The 18,682-nt window shown below is 44.3% G+C and overlaps 1 protein-coding gene across 6 annotated transcripts in view; it reads right to left on the reverse strand.

The window, feature by feature from the left end:
• The window catches only part of GPR160 (G protein-coupled receptor 160), a 40,012-nt gene extending 24,339 nt beyond the window's left edge, over positions 1-15,673 (reverse strand). For 4 of the 6 annotated variants that reach the window (XM_058556371.1, XM_058556376.1, XM_058556375.1 and 1 more), the window contains exons 1-2: positions 15,476-15,673; positions 14,629-14,753 (exon numbers count right to left, since the gene is read on the reverse strand). The gene's annotated coding sequence lies outside the window, so the exon portion shown is untranslated. Of the gene's footprint in view, positions 1-12,423; positions 12,652-14,628; positions 14,754-15,475 lie in introns of all 6 variants that reach the window. The other 2 variants (XM_058556373.1, XM_058556374.1) reach the window with 2 other exon arrangements.
• Between the last annotated feature and the right edge of the window lie 3,009 nt (positions 15,674-18,682).

The following is an 18,682-nucleotide window of genomic DNA, read 5'->3' on the forward strand; positions in this document are numbered from 1 at the left end:
GATTGCTTCCTAGTTCTCAATGATCATCGTCAAATTTAGTCTTGCTCTTAAGCAAAGGAGGGGGTTAAAGCATACAATGACCTGGAAAGCACCAATCAGAAATCTGTGCTCAGTAGCTCCTGAGCCCTCACTCGAAGTCCCAAGCTGCTGAACTCAGCTCCTGGGATGACTCAACAACCAGAGAGATGAGTACATGGCTCAAGCTCAGTTGTTCACGGCTTCTAAAAGCATGGCTCTGTCTGTCATTGCCGAGAAAGTGAACCATGCCAATCACCTGAGGGAGATCCTTGTCTCAACATCACACAATCTGGGATAACCTACCCAATCAAACAGCATCTAGCTCTCCCAAAAGTCTTTGCAACAGCATTCCAGACCTAGACCAGCTTATGCTACTACCATAAACACTCACCTGTTTTGTTTCCATTCCCTCAGGATTTGGAAAATATAACATACACATCTCCTCAGGTTGATTTTTTTTGAAGTATGACACTAATGGTGGACGTTTCAGAGATTAAGAGAAGTTTTTGGGGGTAGATAGACTCCTCAAGTAAAATAATTCTACCTAAATATATATGGGGCTTTTTAGTTGATAAAGTATTTTATGGAGATTATCTGATTGAAAGTGTCTGGATCATGCTCCTGAACCTACCTACATTCCATGAATGATGTCAAGATGTTCAAGTGTTAAATTGAATAATAGTGGTCTTTTCCCTACTGTGAGGTGAGGAGAAAGTGCCAAAAGATGAAAAAGAGACATATTCACATGAACAGAATAAAGGAAAACAAACTATATGATCTTGAGAGATGCAAAAATGCTTTTGACAAAATTTAACACCCATTCATGATAAAAATCTCTCAGCAAAGCAGGAATTGAGGGAAATTTCCTTAACTTGATAAAGGACATCTATGAAAAATCTACAACTACCATCATACTTAATTGTGAAAGACTGACCACTTTCCCCTTAAAATTGGGAACAAGGCAAGGATATCTGCTCTGATAACTTCTATTCAACATTTTAGGATATCCTAGCCAGTTCAGTGAGGCAAAGGGAAAAAAAGGCAACAAAGATTAGAAAGAATAAAGTAAAAGTAAAGTATTTGTAGATGATGCTTATATATACAGAAAATCCTAAGGCATCTACCAAAAACTTACTGGAATTAATAAGTTAATTTAGCAATTGCATATTATATGCAATTTAGCAAATTGCATATATATATATATACACACACACACACACAAAATTTGAAAATGTAAAAAATACCATTTACAATAGACTCAAAAATATAAAATATATAGGAATAAATATTTAAAAATATGTACAAAACATCAATGCTAAAAGCTATAAAACACCACTGAGAGAAACTAAAGAAGACCTAAATAAACGGCAAGATATACCATGTCCACAGATAAGAAGATTAATATTGTTAAGATATCAATGCTCCCTAGATTGATAGATTCAATGTAGTCCTGATCAAAATCCAGCCAGGCTCCTTTGTAGAAATTGACAAGCTGACTCTAAAATGTATAAGGAAATGCAAAAGGCCAGAATAGTCAAAAAATTTTGAAAAAGAACCAAGTTGGAGGACTTACACTACTTCATTTTAAGACTGATAAACTATAGAACTGAAGACAGTGTGGTTCTGGCTCAAGAACAGACAGACAGACAAACAGAACAGAGTTCAAACCACTTGATTTACAACAAAGTATCAATGCAATTCAATGGAGGAAAGGAAAGTCTTTTCAATAAATGATGCTGGACCACCTGGATAACTCTATGAACAAGAAGGCTCTAAATCCTACCTCACACCATACATACAAATTAATTCACAACGGATCACAGGCCTAAACATAAAAGATAAGACTCTAAAGCTTCTAGAAGGAAAACAAAGGAGAATATCTTTGCCACCCTGGAGTAGGTAAAGAATTCTTAAGCAAAACACAAAAGCACCAACCATAAAATAAAAAATTGATAAACTGAACTCACTAAAATTAAAATCTTCTGCTAAAAAGAAAACATAAAGGCAAAAAAACCCAAAAAACACTGGGAGAAAATATTCACAACACATATATCTAACAAAGGATTTGTACCCAGACTACCAGACTGGACTATCTATCTATCTATCTACCCACCTACCTACCTACAAATCAACAGTAAAAAGACAACTCGAAACAAAAATGAGAAAAATACTTGAAAAGACACTTAAAGGAAAATGTACAAATGATCAATAGCATGTGAAAAGGTGTTCAACATCATCAGTCATCAAGAAAGAGCTAATTAAAACCACAATGGCATACAATTTCACATCCATCAGAATGGCTAAAATTAAAAAGACCAATACAAAGCATTTGAAAAGATATGGGAGTATAAATTGGTACAACCCCTTGAAACAGTTTGGCACTTAAACATTCACCTATTCTACGATCCAGTACTTTCAATCCTAGGTATTTGCCCAGGAGAAATGAAAATATATGTCCACAAAAGGACTTGTATGACAACAGCAAATGCTGGAAACAATGTGGAGCAATGGGAACTCCATTGCTGGTGGGAATGCAAAATGGTACAGCCACTTTGGAAGACAGTTTGGCAGTTTCTTACCAAACGAAACATACTCTTATCATACTCCAGCAATCGCGCTCCTTGGTATTTACCCACAGGAGTTGAAAACTTATGTCCACACAAAAACCTACACATGGATGTTTATAGGAGCTTTATTCATAAGTGCCAAAAGTTGGAAGCAACCAAAATGTCCTTCAGGAAGTGACTGGATAAACTGTCATTATTCAGCACTTAAGAAAAACAGAGCAACCAAGCCATGAAAAGACATGGATGAAACTTAAATCCTTAAATGCATGTTACTAGGTGAAAGAAGCCAATCTGAAAAAGCTTGATACTATATGATTCTAAAAATATGACATTCTGGAGAAGGCAAAAACTATGGAGACAGTTAAAAGATTAGTGGTCGCCAGGGGTAGAGGGGAGGGAGCACAGAGGATTTTTAGTATCACTCTGTATGATACGATAGTGGTGAATACATGTCATAACACATTTGTTCAAACCCATAGAATATACAACACCAAGAGTGAACTGCAATGTAAACTAGAGACTTTGTGTGATAATGATGTGCCAATGTAGGTTCAAAAATCGTTAACAAATGTACCACTCTGATGGGGGATGTTGATAATAGGGGAGGCTTTGCGTGTATGGAGCTAGGGGTATATGGGAAATCTCTTTGGGAAATTGTACCTTATGCTGAATTTTGCTGTGACTCTAAAATTGCTCTCAAGATACAGTTTATTTAAAACAAGCTTGTTATGAGGCTAGACAATTATTTCTTAGATATGTAATTAAAAATACAAACCATAAAAGAAAAGAAATCCATAACTCAGACTTCATCAAAATTTAAAACTTTTTTCTTTAAAAGGCACCATTAAGAAAATAAAAAGAGGCTTAGCGGTTAAGTGCGCGTGCTCCGCTACTGGCGGCCCAGGTTCGGATCCCGGGCGTGCACCGACGCACCGCTTGTCCGGCCATGCTGAGGCCGCGTCCCACACACAGCAACTAGAAGGATGTGCAACTATGACATACAATTATCTACTGGGGCTTTGGGGAGAAAAAGGGAAAAAAAAGAGGAGGACTGGCAACAGATGTTAGCTTAGGTTAGACTGGCAATAGATGTCAGCAAAAAGAGGTGGATTGGCATGGATGTTAGCTCAGGGCTGATCTTCATTAAAAAAAAAGAAAAGAAAAAGATGAGTCACAGATTTGGAGAAAATATTTGCAAATCATATATCGGACTTGCCCGTAGAATTTTAAAAATATTTTTATTTTAATATTTTAAAGAATATTCAGAAAATTTTGAAACTCATTAAGACGATGGTGACCAATTAAAAAATGGGCAAAACATTTAACTAGACACTTCTCCAAAGAAGATATATGAATGAATAATAAGCACATGGAAAGGTGCTCAACATCATTGGTCATTAGGGAAATATAAATTAAAACTGCAATGAGATACCATCACACATGCATCAGAACAGTTATAATCAAAACAATTAACAATATTGAGTGTTGGCGAGAATGTGGAGAAATCAACACTCTCAAATACCGTCGGTGGGACTCTAACATTGTACAGCCACTTTTGGAAAACAGTTTAGCAGTTTCTTCAAAAGTTAAACATAAACTTACCATATGATCCAGTAATTATACTCCTAAGAATCTGCCCAAAAGAAAGAAAAATACAGATCCACATAAACACCTGTAATGAACGTTCATAGAAACATTACTTATAATAGCCAAACCTAGAAACAATTCAAATGTCCATCAACTGGTGAATGGATAAACAAAATGTGGGACACCTGTAAAATTGAGTATCACTCAACAATACAAAGGAACATGTTGCTGCAGCATGGATGAACCTCAAAAATGTTATGCTTAAGTGAAAGAAGCCAGATAGAAAAAACCCACACATTCTAGGAAATATCTAGAAAAGGCAATAGACAGGAAGTAGATCAATGGCTTCCTGGGCTTAGGGGTGGGGACTGACAGTAAACTGGCAAGCAGAAACTTCAGGGGTGACCAGAAATGTTCTAAAATTAGATTGTGGTGATGGTTGTACAAGTCTATAAAAATCATAGAACTGTACACCTACAATGGATGGATTTTATGGCATGTAAATTACACCTCAATAAAACTATTTTTTTAAAAAAGGACTTGTGCAAGAATGTTCATAATAGCTTTATTCATAATAGCCAAAAACTAGAAATGAACTGAATGGTCTTCCAAGGAGAATGGATAAATAAATTGTGGTATATTCAAAGAATGGAATAGTAGTTATCAATAAAGAACAACAACCTACTGAAACACACAACATGCATGAATCTCAAAAACATTATGTTGACAAAAGAAGCCACTTCTGTCCTCCTATTGCATACTATATTCCATTTATAAAAGAGTCTACTCTGTATTGTATTCTATTTACATGAAGTTTAAGAACAGGCAAAGCTCACTTATGGTGCTAGAAATCAGAATAGCAATTGCCTCTGGGGTAGGGAGACTGCCTGCAAAGGGGCACGAGAGAACTTTCCGGAGCATGAAAACGTTCGTTCTATATCTTGACAAGAATGTTGTTTACATGGGTGCATAAATTTATCAAAATGCAACACTTAAGATCTGTGCATTTTTCTGTACCTCAATACATTTTCATTAAAAATGCCAAAAAAAAAAAGACTTACTATTAGACAAACTCTGAATCAATCAATCACACTTCCTTCTACAAGGTATGGGGAGTGTGTGCTATTTGGAAATCATAACATGTCAAACAGTTAATATAAATGAGTGGCTAATGATTTAATACTCATTTTTAAATGTTTTAATTATGTCGTGTCATACACACATATATATTTAACATATCTATGTTATGACACATAATCAAACTCATTTATCCTTTGTATGTTCACTCACTCTTTACTCGAAAAATATTTATGGAGGGCCAAAAATAAAAATATATTTCAGGCATCCAAGTTCAAAGTGTGACTCAATCACAAATACAATGCTGATATTTCACTTTTTCTTTATGTCAAAAGCTGAGTGTACCTTTCAGAATACAGTTTACTTAACATGAGTTTCTTGGTCTGCTCTTGGGAGGAAAAAGTGTTAGATAACCTAACAGTCCCAGACTTAGGAAGCAAAAACAAGTTCAGTGCTAATCAGGTGCAGCAGATTCAGGACTAGTAAGCGAGGTTGTCATTTTAGGCCTCCACTAACTGCAGGTCCACGTGCTCCACTTCCCGCCCCCTCCAGCCACTGGAAGGTGAGGCTAATTGTGCAGATACACCCCGAAGGAAGCTGCTGCCTGGTCAGTGGCATCTATTACAACTCAGGACTCAGGCCAGGAGGAAGAGAATGCCACCACAACATGCAGCCATCCACCCTTCCGGTAACTTCCCCTCCACTCCCCAGGCCCCTTAGAGTCAAACCTTAGAGTCTGCTCTAAGCCACACCTGCTGGTGTGATGATGAATGAGGCATGACCCATGCTCCCCAGAGACCTCTACAGACCACACTGCCCGGCGCCTGGGAGGGCCGATGTCAGGGCACTTCCTAGATGCCTGGTGCGTTTTAAAGAGTGTTTAAATGTTCATACCTGTTGTCCCAGTATCTCCACTCCAGGAATTTATCCTAAGGAAATAATCAGAGTTGAAGGAAGTAACTACTGCCTGAGCAGCTCACTTCAGCATACTTATAATAGCCCACAGAACACTCTCCTACCCCAAAAGAATCAAAACTGAAATGCCTGACAGTAGGGAAGCAGTGATATGAGTATGATAGTCATAAGATAGACTACTATCTGCAGTCATAAAAGACAAGCTTTTCAGAAAAATTAAAGAACTGGAAAATGCTGACAATACAATAAATGACAGAAACAAGATAAAAGCTGTATATATCAGGGCTTCTCACAGGGGGATATACTGGAATTCCCCCTGCCTCCCAGAGATTCTGCTGATCCCTGAATCAGTGTTACTGAGGGTAGCGTGCCCTTGTCCTTAGATAGTCTAATGGTATGGGGGATGGGAGGCTGAAAACCAGTGATATATAGAGTATTATCCCAATACTGGGTAAATAGGAAAAATGTATGTATATACACATAGACCAGAGGTAATTAATGACAGGCCATGTGTGATTGGTAAGGTCATGGCCTTGTAGACCAATACTTCTCAAACTTGAATGTGGATCTTGTTAAAAGATGGATTCTGATTCAATATGTCTGGGGTGGACATAAGAGTCTGCATTTCTAACAAGCTCCCAGCTGATGCCCGTGCTGCTGGTCCACAGGCCACACATGGAAAAGCAAGGCTGTAAATAGCCCAGACCCTGGAGGGAGAGCCCACCTGCACCCACAGTGACGATCTCTGGTTGGTGAGAGTATGGATGCGCACTTACTTTTTACACTCTTTTTATTATGTAGGGGAGGAAGAAATTTTCCTCTACCCTTCCAGATTCTTCTGGCTGGTCTAAGAGTTAAATGGACATGAGACAGATTAATAAGAGAAAATCAAATTTAACTGCATACATGTGGGAACCCCATATACATGAGAAGTTCTGAGACAAAAGGGTACAAAATGAGGTATAGATGCCATCTTGAGCTAGGGAATGGGAGAGGAGAGGAGGAGGGCAACTCACAGGACGATAAGAAGAGCAGATGTTCAGTAATTAGAGGTTTGCCCTGCCACACAGACACTTCATAAAAATTTATTTCTGGTAATAACTCTTTTTATGGGCAAGTCTCCCAATTTAAATTCTTTAAGAGAGAGTTAAAAGTTTCTCTTGAGCCCGCGGAGTCTCGATTGCCTTCAGCTCAAAATATTTCACATGCCAAAGTGGCACATCCTGGGGAGGCCTGTTCTGAATCTCTTCATTTACCAGATTTTCCACAACGAGAATTTATTGCTTTTGTAATCAGAAAGAAAACTTTTCACTATTCAAAACCTTTGAGTCAGTAATTATAGTAGTAATTCTTATAGGAAAATCCATCCCAAATCATGTGAAATGGAACAGAAAAGTAAAAACACTGTCTCTACTCACAACACTTCTGACACCAAATGTGTGGGTTTTTCCACAGCAAGCAATTCTGACACTAACTACCCAGAGTTAGTGAAGACTCCATAGGCTAAGGGCTCAGTCCCACAAGACTTCTTCCCACTTCAGATGCCAGTCACAAGTGCCAGGTAGTCACCTATACTTCCACCAATGGGCTATAAATCAGGGGTTCCCACAACCCCCTCCTCAGGTTCAATAATTTGCTTTAACGGTTTACAGAACTTAGGGAAACACTTTGCTTACTATAACCGATTTATTATAAAGGATACAACTCAGGAAGAGCGAAATGGAAGAGATGCATAGGGCAGGGTATGGAGAAGGGGTGCAGAGCTTCCATGCCCTCTCTGGACACACCACCCTCCCAGCACCCTGATGTGTTTACCAACTCGGAAGCTCTACAAACTCCGTTGTTTAGGGTTTTTATGGAGGTTCCATTACATAGGCATGATTGATTAGCTCAATCTCCAGCCCCTCTCCACCCACTGGAGGTGGGGGGGCTGAAAGTTTCACCCCTCTAATCCTGTGGTTGGTTCCTCTGGCAATCAACCCCCATCCTCCAAGAATCACCTCATTAGCATAAATTCAGGTATGGTTGAAAAGGGCTTATTATGAATAACAAAAGATGCTCCTCTCACCAGGAGCTCTGTACCAGGAACCAGCGATGAAGAACAAATACATTTCTTTCTTATTATATCACAGAAGCAAAGGTTTATGTACATTCAACTTAGAATGATTTACAATATCAGAAAATGAGCAACCACCTAGGTCTCTAATATTAAGAGAATCACTAAAAAAGGCTGAAATAGCATGTAACTATTATAAACGATATTTGTAAAGACATGGAAAATGCAGTGATAAATTTTAATCACAGTATGACAACTTTGTTAAAATGCTAACATAAAAATGAATTAAATGTTTATAAAAATGTAAAAATTTATTAAATTTATAAAAAACAAAAGCAAATCAAAACAAAACAAGATGGGAAGGAAATATGCCAAAATGTTAATGTCTTTGGGTCCTTGGATACTGGAGTCTCAGATGACTTTTTTCCCCTTCAACTTTCCAGAACAAAATAAAATTGAGAGGAGGGAAGGAGCCTGTGCAGGATTAGGAGGCAAGGACACCCATGGAAAATGGCAGAGGCAGCGGAGACAAACTCATTCAAGGGCTGGTTAGAAGGGAGCAGGCTTGGGGGCCTATTAGCTGGGGGATGGGGTCGGGGTGTGGGGGCTGTTCCATATCTCACTGGAACACCTGGCTGGGAGTGGAGGAGGAGAAAGGCAACTGGTTTAGTGAAGGTCTGGACCTGGGGCACGAGGAGGAAGGAGTCCAACAGCCACTGCCTCTCCTCCTCCCTGAACCCCCGCTGAACATCCATTTCTCCCATGAATGAGTCTGGGCAGCAGCTGTCAAGAGGGGTGACCTCTGCCTTGGCTGCTTTGGGGGACTAGGAGGGGACAAGCTGCCCCTCCACCCAGCTTCCCTGGCCACAATGGGTGCTTTCCGCTTCCTGGGAACGCCTCAGCTATCAATCTCTCCCTTTCCCTCCCCAGGATGTCACCAGTCTCCATGATTCCTTAAGGGCATAAGGAATATGAACTCATGTGACCCTCTCCGATAAAGTAAAATGAACAGCCCATTCCTATGTTCCCACTTCTGGGCTCACTTCTAGCCTGAACCTCAGTTCACTTTTCTACCTCTCCTGACAGGCAGAAAGGCAATAAAAACAAAAACAAATAAACCTGCACCAGTGGTTAAAGATCAAATTAGATAGCCCTTTTAAAAATTATAAAATGCTATGTAAATATTAGTTAACAGTATCTTTATTATTTCTCCAAGTTAAAAGGTAAACCCGCCAGTGTACCTATTCTGTGATTTCTCCACTACAGGGCAAGTCGGCCACAGCACTTCACCGTGCCTGTGTCAGAATTTCCTAAATTTTCGTCAGCCCCTCACAACATTCCTGTGAGGTACGCCTATCCTTGGATGCACAGGGGGCTCAGTCGGCCACGAGCGCCCACCCAGAGGTGGCAGGGACCCCCGAGTCTGCCCATGCTCCACGCTGACACCAGCCTGCTCTTCCTCAGTAAGGTGGAGTCTGCAGCCGCATGCAATGCCAGGGGACTCCATCTCCTCTCCAGTCAGTGCGCATTTTAATCCCCAAACAACAGAGCCAAAGCCCTGGGTTCAAAGCCGCAGGTCTGACCCGGTTCTCTTCATCAGTGGCAAAGCTGCTGCTGCACCAAACACCCTGTTAAGACTCGTGATGGAGGATGTTTCCCGAAGGCCACGAGGCAGCCCAGACAGGCAGCCACAGTTCACTGTGAAAACAGGGAGGTCAGAGCTGGAGAGCGTTTCTACCCTGTAGCCTTTCTTGGAAAATTATGGGGGAGGGGCCGGCCTGGTGGGTAGTGTTTAAGTTCACGTGGTTCATGGGTTCGGATCCCAGGCGTGGACCTACACACTGCTTATCAAGCCATGCTGCGGTGGTGTCCCACGTACAAAATAGAGGAAGATTGGCAACAGATGTTAGCTCAGGGCCAATCTTCCTCACCAAAAAAATAATAAAATTAATAAATAAAATAAAATTATGGAGGAACAATCACCCAAATAAAGGCCAAAGCCAAGGAGGTAGGGCTCTAAGAACAACAGTAATAGCTAACCCACAGTGAACCCTTATTCCATGCCAGGCACTCAACGTGCCATTCAATCCTCACAGCCTGGCGAGGGAGGTATTATTATGACTTCCATTTTACACAGGAGAAGACTGAGGCACACAGTGGTTAAAAAAAAACAGGGCAAGGTCACACAGTAGGTGGTGGAGAACCAGAAATAAATCCAGCCATCTGGCTAGAGTCCACACTCAGGAGCACTCTGCCTCACTCATGCTTGCTCTGGCCAACAATCAGCCCCCTTTTCCTGGCCATCTGCCTATTGAATCAGGGAGTCAGGAATCACCCACCTGAGGGAACCCACACCCACAGACCTGAATCCCAGAGTTCTCCGAAAGGATCCAATCAACCGCTGGCCTGGCAGTTACAAATCACCTCAGCCTCTAAACTTCCTCCAACCAAACGAGGCCTTCCACGTGCAGCCCTCCTTTGCTGCTTCTCCCTTCGTACTGAGGTACGCACACGCCTAGACTGTCAGTTCTAGTGACAGGCCTCAAAATAGCACCGGACATTTCCTCAAAACCACTCCACAAGGTTCCATTTGGGCTATTTCCTCTTCCCTTTCTGGGCCTCACCCACACCACACCCACAGCTGCGAACACTCAGAATTCAGGGGAAGGAAACAAAAGATCTAAACAGAAGCTTCAGCTGTAATGCAACTCCAGCTACAGTCCGAGGCGAGAACGTCTGTCTCATGACCCGTAATCAAAAGTTTCAAGACGAGGAAATGAGGCCATCCTTGGACTCGCAACACAGAAATCTCTCAAAGGCTGGACTCTGGGCGCCTCAGTTCCTCATCCCTCAGAGCTTCCAGACGGGGCCGTGCCTAAGCAGTGCGCAGGGCAGTCTTGTCACAGCTAGGGAGGGGTGGGCAGGGAAGGGAGGGGGGAGCACCTCTGCAAGACTTGAGAGCCCTCAGAGCAGCTACAGAGAGCCAACGCACAAGCTCGGGATCCACTCAGATCCCAACGTCAGGCTGCTTAACGAGGGAGGGCTCCATGGTGCCCCACTCCCACAGGACCCATTTTCCCACTCACAAAGAGTCAGTGGTTTGGGATTTTCGAGGCGCTCCTTTTCTCTGCTCAGCCTGCCCACACATGTACTCCAGTTTTGCTGTATCGCAGGGTAGCAAACTCTCAAGTTCTATGTGAATGAGTAAATGAGGCAGGGTGTGAGAAGAATGATGGCATACCTTGTATTTTTCTGACATAGAAGCCCTACAGAGTAAACACACGACTCTTCATTCCCTCAAAACAATACACTCTTTCCCATTCTTTTTGGGACAAGAGCTTCCCAACCTACCTTTTGTTATCCCATTTTGGATAGACAGACACGTGGAAAGACCTCTTGCTGCAAGAGAAACAACAGAGCAAGTGCGATGGTCCCCCACCTGAGAGGTGGGGACACTTTAGGGAGCGGTGGAGACCAGGGAGAACTAGAGTACACTACCCTTCTCTAGTGAGACGGCTGCTCCAGTACCACCTTCAGGAAGTCTTGGGGTCAGAATATTTGAAGTCTCCCAATTTTCAATGTTGGTTCAGTTTTCTTTTTAACTCTATGCTGGCCTGAAAAAATATCTCTGTTGGTTGGATGTGGCCTGTGGCCCCCAGTCTGTAACCAGGGCAGTTGAGTGTGGTAAAAAGATAGCTTGCCTAGACCAACTAACCAACTCTTAGGTGTGTAGCTTTAGTGTGCCAACTCTTTAGTGTGTCTGCTAAAGGTAGTGTGGAACCGCACAGAGGCTAGAAATAAAGTAAATTCTAAGATCCAACAGATTTGAATTTGAACCCCGGCTCTCCTTTTACTGGCTGCAAGACCTCGAGTGAACTATTGACCTCTCTTAGCTACAAATCCATATGCAAAATGGGCTGATAATACCCAACTTAGAGAGATTTGTGAGAATTAAAAACATGTGTGTGTGTGAAGACTACAAGGAACTCTTAATAAATGTTAAATTTCCTTCCCCCATATCTCTAAAGCAGCAACTTGGCAAGTCTTAGCTTCTTTAGATTGCAACCTTCTCACCTGTTAAAAATTAAAATAATCTTCCAGCACCACTGCTCCACCTCACGGGATGGGATGAAGTGATGGAGATAAAAGCAAAGTGCTTACAAACTAGAAGAGTAGTATTGACTAGACTGCCAACACGCTTACCTCTCCTTTCTAGGCCAACAAAGCAGCCATTTGCTTTTCTAATGTGTTTACATCCTTCAATAACGCGATGTGGGGAGAAGCTGGCGTCCCATTTGTGGTAATTCCTTAAAGTGACTCTCAGCAATCAACTCTCCAGAGTCCTGTTCCACCAGCCTCACACAGAGGAGAGTCAACGTGAGGTCACTGCCTGGTCACTGAAGGCCCCACCAAGTTTTCTCTCTCCACGCTCTTGTTTTAGAGAACAGAGGTAGAAAATAAAGTCACTTAACAGTTGCATATTTCTTTTATTCACACCAGGAAAACTGAGTCACAAGCAAAATGATTTCGTGTAAGTACCATCCTGAATTCACCATGATATTTTCCAACTGTAAGGGGATTTTTGTTGGTTCTCTCATCTTCCGTTACACCGCGATGAAACTGGGACATGCTTTCGCATTTTCTCAACCCAATCTGACTTGAAGCATCTTCACAACTTCCACACTAGCGGATCAACACGGGCAAGGTCTAGACTGAGGGGATTCACCTAACACTTTGACTTGCAACTACCACAGATATCATTTATTTGGCTTGTTTTCTCTTAAAAGCAAAGAGGCATTAAAGTCAGTTCCACTGAAGCTACCAGCAATGTGAGTTTATCTTTCAGGAGTTTGCCTCCCCTTCCTCCCTCTATGGAACTCTAATAGCCCCTGGAATAATCATCACTTTTCCAAAATACTAGTCAAGCATGACAGAATGAGTAGGAATTATATAATAAATCCAGAGAGGGAAAAAATGAGCAAGTTGGATGAATACATAGATATTACTCCCCGAGTCCCTCCTCTTCAAAGCAGGTTCTTGGAAAGAAAAAGAACAGAGCAGAATTTTCTTAGGAGTCAGTTCCTTGCTAAATATTTACAGGTCATGATGCCTGAGGCAAACAAGGTAAGGGTGTGAAATGGGCAACACACAGATCAGATCTCTTTCACATAGTAAGTAGATCTCCACTCATCGTGTGATTTGTTTTCATAATGCACTTTTTATTGATGTATACAATGCTACCGGAAGTGTACACATATCCTAAGTGCATATGGATGTGTTCACTACTCTGAGCTCTGTTTTTGATGAGCATAACTTGGAAAGGATTTGGGCAGCTCAGAAAAACGGCTAACACATTTTACACAACCTGTCTGTTTGGAGACAATTCAACCTCCAGGCTTGCTAATATCCTTTGTACAAAAAAAGCTGACCCAGCATGCACCTGCATCAACTTGATTCGCTCAGCTTTGTCACATTCAGCAAACACCCTCTGCCTTCTGAGCAAAATAAAGCCACATCCCCAGCAGTGAGAAAAAGAAGACGTTTTATAAAGAGTCTGGAGAGGCAGCCTTTATACCCAATTTACAAATAGTGAGGGTCTGTGCAAGGCCTTGGATTCAGAATCACTAGCGGTGCCTTCCAAACCTACCTTCTACAAAAAGAGCTCCACAGGTGGTGGTGGTGTTACTTTTAAAGGAAAATGCCAAACACACAAAAGTAGAGACAATCGTGTAAGGACTTCCATTCCCGCACATCCTTCATCCAGCTTCAACGATTAACAACTCAGGGCCAATCGCCTCTCATCTGTTCCCCCCTCACTTATCCACTAGCAGCACTCCCCAAAACTGGATTATTTTGAAGCAAATCTTCAACCTATATTTCAACTTCAGAATGTATTTCTAAAAGACAAGAGTTTTTTAAAAAACTATAATCATGATACCATTACCAAAAGTAACTAAACAAAACTAATATCCTTAATACTATGAAATAACCAGTACAAATTTCCTCTCTCGGCTCCATTTTTTAAAAACGTTTCTCATCAAATCGGGTTCCAATGAAGGATCACACACTGCATCGCCGCGGTAAGGTCTCTTCAAAAACCACGGGTTCCCTCTCCCCGTGATTCTCAGGGCAGCCAGGCTAATCCCCATTGGCAATTCCCAATAATTCTATCCCGGGGATACCACAAAGAAACTCCGGTCTTAGAGACTGTCGAAAAAATAATATAGACATATATTAATTAGCCGTTTTTATAATTAAAAAAGTAAAAAAAATAATCTGCAAAGCACAAGCTAAACGATTTGACCCGAAGCAATTAGCAGTTCGGAGAGCCACACACTGATTCACGTGTCCTTGGCAACTCTGATCCGTGTGGCTTTATCTCAGCGGTTTGAGCAACACCCGGCTTACCCAAGCGGCTTGCGCAAGGTGGGGGCGAAGCGAGCGCGTTTCCTCGCAGCTGGACCTTCCTCCGCCGGCCGAGTCCTCGCGGTCGGAACGCGGGGGGCGGGCCAGCCGCCACCTCCCCAGGCCACCTGCCCAGGTGAGAAAAAGAGCTCCAGCCAACGAGTTCCGGAGGGCGGTCCCAGGTTATCCAGAGAGAATTCTGAGCCAGCCAGGCTGGTCACGGAGGAACCGACCGGAACACCACGGTCTCCGAGAACAAACAGCCCTGCAAAGCCCTGGGGCTTAATCCCAGCGCCCGGCGCGCGCCCGGGCACCGTCCCCAACGCCAGAGGGCCAGGAGAGAGGACGCAAAGTCCGCCCCGACTACACGTGCGTGTGTGTACGTGCCTGTATACACCCACCTGTGTGTGCCAGGGAGGAGAGTGAAAATTACATACACCCATTTCTATACATCACCTGTTTTATAATGTTTAAAAGCTACCTCCCCTGGAAATGGGGTGCGAGGGTCTGGGTGCGAGTATTCTCCCAACTCCGGCCATCAGGTTCCATCCCGGCCCCCTCGGTCCCCAAACCCACGACAGATCCCAGGCGCGAAGGGTACGCGATAGCCCCCAGCCGAAGCGGCCAGGCTGGGGCGTCTGTGGCTTTCAGCCAAGAGCCCCGGCCCGCTCCACGCTCTCTCCAGCCCCAGGAGAGAAACCCCCGCCTCTGGATCCCCGAAGGGGAACAGCCCTCCGCCCCGACGCGCAGAGCGCCCACCGGGGGAGCGGGGGCGGCGCAGGTGCCGCTGACCCCCCGGACCCCGGGCAGGAAGCAGCAGCGAGCCGCCCGGGGTCGACCCCGCACTCACCAGAGGCGCGGCGGCTCCCGGCTCGCGCTCCGCGGCCCCGGCGCCGGGCGCCCCAGCAGACTCGCGGGGAGGTCACCGCCCGGGCACCTGCCGCCCGGCCAGGTGACCGCCGAGGGAGGGGCGGAGGGCCAACGCTCCCGGGAGGAGGGGTACGGGCCGCGAGCACGGCCCCCGAGCCCCCGCCCCGACCAGGAAGTGTGGGCGTCCGCGCCGGGCAGCTTTTGAGCGCGCACGCCCCGCCGCGACCCTGGCGGGAGACAGGTCGGAGGGCGCCGCCTGCTGGCGGGGCGGCGAGAGGTCACGGAGGCCGCCACCCGCGACCCGCGGGAGAGGGGCTGGGGTTGAGGCTGGCAGAGGGGATGCCCCGGGGGTGCGGGGTGGAGGGGGCGGGGAGCGGGAGCCGCCTGGCGCTTAGTGAGACCCCCTTCCGCGGGCCAGGCCTTGAGGCCCCAGCCCAAGGAGTTCCCATCTCCCCAGCAGGGTGGGCAGGGCGCCATTGGCGGTTGTTTCCAGAGGAGGATATATACAGGGTGACAGAACTTGAAACGTGCATGCTACTAAGCAACCGCCTGTAGTGCACTATGAATTCAGATTTTTAAATAAAAATCTGCAAATAGCACATTTGCAAATAGCACACTTATATTGCATTGTCTTTTTTCCGTCAACAGTGCTAATGTGTTATATTTATTCAACGAATATTTGTTGAGCACCTACGATTTGCGAGTCATTTAAACATTTAAAATATGGCACAATTTCCTCTTCTTCCTTTTCCTGCAGAGCCTTGAGCAAGGAAGGTGGCTTGGGCCTTTCTTAACCTCCCAGAAAGCCTGGCCTGGCCTTGCAAGGAACTTAGTAAACGCCCGCCGAGGGTGTAAAAAAGAACTGAAGGGTGATAGAAGTAACTGAGGAGCGGCTTCACCCAACCTGGGGAGGTCAGAGGGGAATTCCTGGAGAAGGGGAGATGTGAGCCGAGTCAGGAAGGACTGCAGGATTCACCAGGATGTGAGGTGTTGCAGCCAAGATTCCACAGCGGGCAAAGCCAGAAGCAGAAAGCTGGGCAGAGTGCGTGTTCTGATAGAGGAATGGCCAGTGAGTCAGGACAGCTGAGGAGGAGACGATGTGAGCTGAGTTCGAGTAGGGGGGTGGGGTCCAGATCATGCTCCTATCAAAATTAGAGCCACCATCTATGGAGTGTATAGTATAAAACAGAAGCTGGACATGTATCACTTCAAACTAGGCTCACACCAACTCTTTCTTGTTATCGAAGGTTATTACTCCCCTTTACAGAAGAGGACCGAGCACAAGGGGAGGTGCCTTGCTGGTGACAGCGCTGGGAGGAGATGACTCTGAGGAGCCAGCCTGCACCCTTAATGCCTCTTTCCAGGCCGATACAGGAGGCTGAATTTGTCCTCAAATGCTCCCAGCATCCCCAAGTGCCCACTGCTCTCCCCCTACTCCCAAAGCCTGTGTCAACAACTGCCCTCAGACCCCTCCCGTCTAGAAAAGACTCCGGGGCATAGGGCTGTGCCCCCCAGACTCCTTCCCAAGGGGAACGCTGTCTCAGGGGCCGGTGGAGGGGCTGCGGCAGAGCCCCTGGTTGTTCCTCAACATCCATTCTCTCCTCCTTCCATTATAACGCAATTGAAGCTGAGCCCGGGGCTGCTCAGAACAAAGACTTCATCCCCTGCCTCTCTTGCAGCAAAATTCCGCAGCGGGGCCCAGAGCCCCTAGAATCCACTTGATCCAGTAGCACTTCTGAGGCCGCTGTTCCTCCGCCAACATCCTCCATCTGTCAGATAGTCTTCATGGGTCACACACTGCTTACTGCCTCCTCAACAGCCATTCCCCCTTCTTCCTTTCTAGAGAACACAGATCTTGCTCCCGCAGGCAACGTGCTGCGCCAAAATGCTCACCTTCCCAGAGGGCCTTGCGGGGCAGTCACATGACTCGATTCTGGCCAATGAGATGTAGGAAGCAGTTGTCTGGAGAGTCCTGAGGGTTTTCCTCTCCTGACGCGGCCATCGCTGCTTTTCTCCTTCTCGTGGTCTCTCGGCTCTGAGGCTGCTGTGAGGGTGGAGGAGGAGCAGCCGTTTTATGACCACGGGGCCACACACAAGAGAAAAGAGGGAGCAGCACCCACTGCGAACTGCCTAGCTCCAGACTTCTTATTACATGAGAAACATCATCCCCTTGCTTTAAAGTGCTCTTGGTCAGGGTTTGTTACAAGCAATTGAATGCAATCCTGATGGATACACGATTATTTCCAAAGAAAAGCCTCAAAAATCAGTCTAGCCAACCCTGTCTAATACAGAGTGTTATAGCAGAAAGAGGGTGGGTTTGGGCACGAGACAATCCGAGTATGAGTTTCAGCTCCTCCATTTATTTAGCTAATGACCTTGGACAAATTGTGAAATTAGATTACGTGTTGTAAAATTAGAAGTTGTCATAAAAACACAAGACAGTGCCTGGCATATGGTGAATGGTGAATAAATGATCATTGAGATCATACTTATCTAACAGCTTTTAGCCTCCACCCAATGGATACGTGGCCAATATGGAGATTCAGAATCACGTATCTACTTCCCGGTTTCACCGCTGAGATGAATCTCTCTGCCTATTCAGATCTTAGATGCTTTGAAACAGCAAAGTCAATCTTAAAGTTTCAGTAAAAACCCCCACTCGCCTAGCGTCGTTTCCTTATTTCCTAGACTATATCTGCTCTACTAAACAGGTTAAAAAGGAAAAGAATAGAAGCACATGCTTTGTAGTGAGCAGTCGTGAATTACTGGTATACTGGTTTACCAGGTACAGGCACATATTTCTGTTTGACTCATAACCCTCTTCTAAATAAGAAACTTTAATTTCAATGCTTCTAGGTTTGTATTTTTAATTACCAAACAAGATATTTTAATGGGCCGAAAACATGCTTTTGTTACAACTAAAACATGTCCCTGTAAGCCAAAATAGAATAGCGTTAAAAATTAGTATTATTCACTTTGCTTTTTAATTTAAAAAATACATGCTTTCAATCACTACAGAAGTTTTAAGTAAAAAAAAAAGCTGTATCATAATTTATTTAACCTATCTTCTATTAATGGACGTTTAGGTTATTTCCAGTTTCTCTCAATTACAAACAACATTGCCTTGAAAGTCTTTGTCCCGAGGCTTTTGCCCATTTGTGTAATCTGTCCACTTCTCCCCACCCCA

Source organism: Diceros bicornis, chromosome 15 (assembly GCF_020826845.1).
Source record: "Diceros bicornis minor isolate mBicDic1 chromosome 15, mDicBic1.mat.cur, whole genome shotgun sequence".
NCBI classification, from domain to species: Eukaryota; Metazoa; Chordata; class Mammalia; order Perissodactyla; family Rhinocerotidae; genus Diceros; species Diceros bicornis.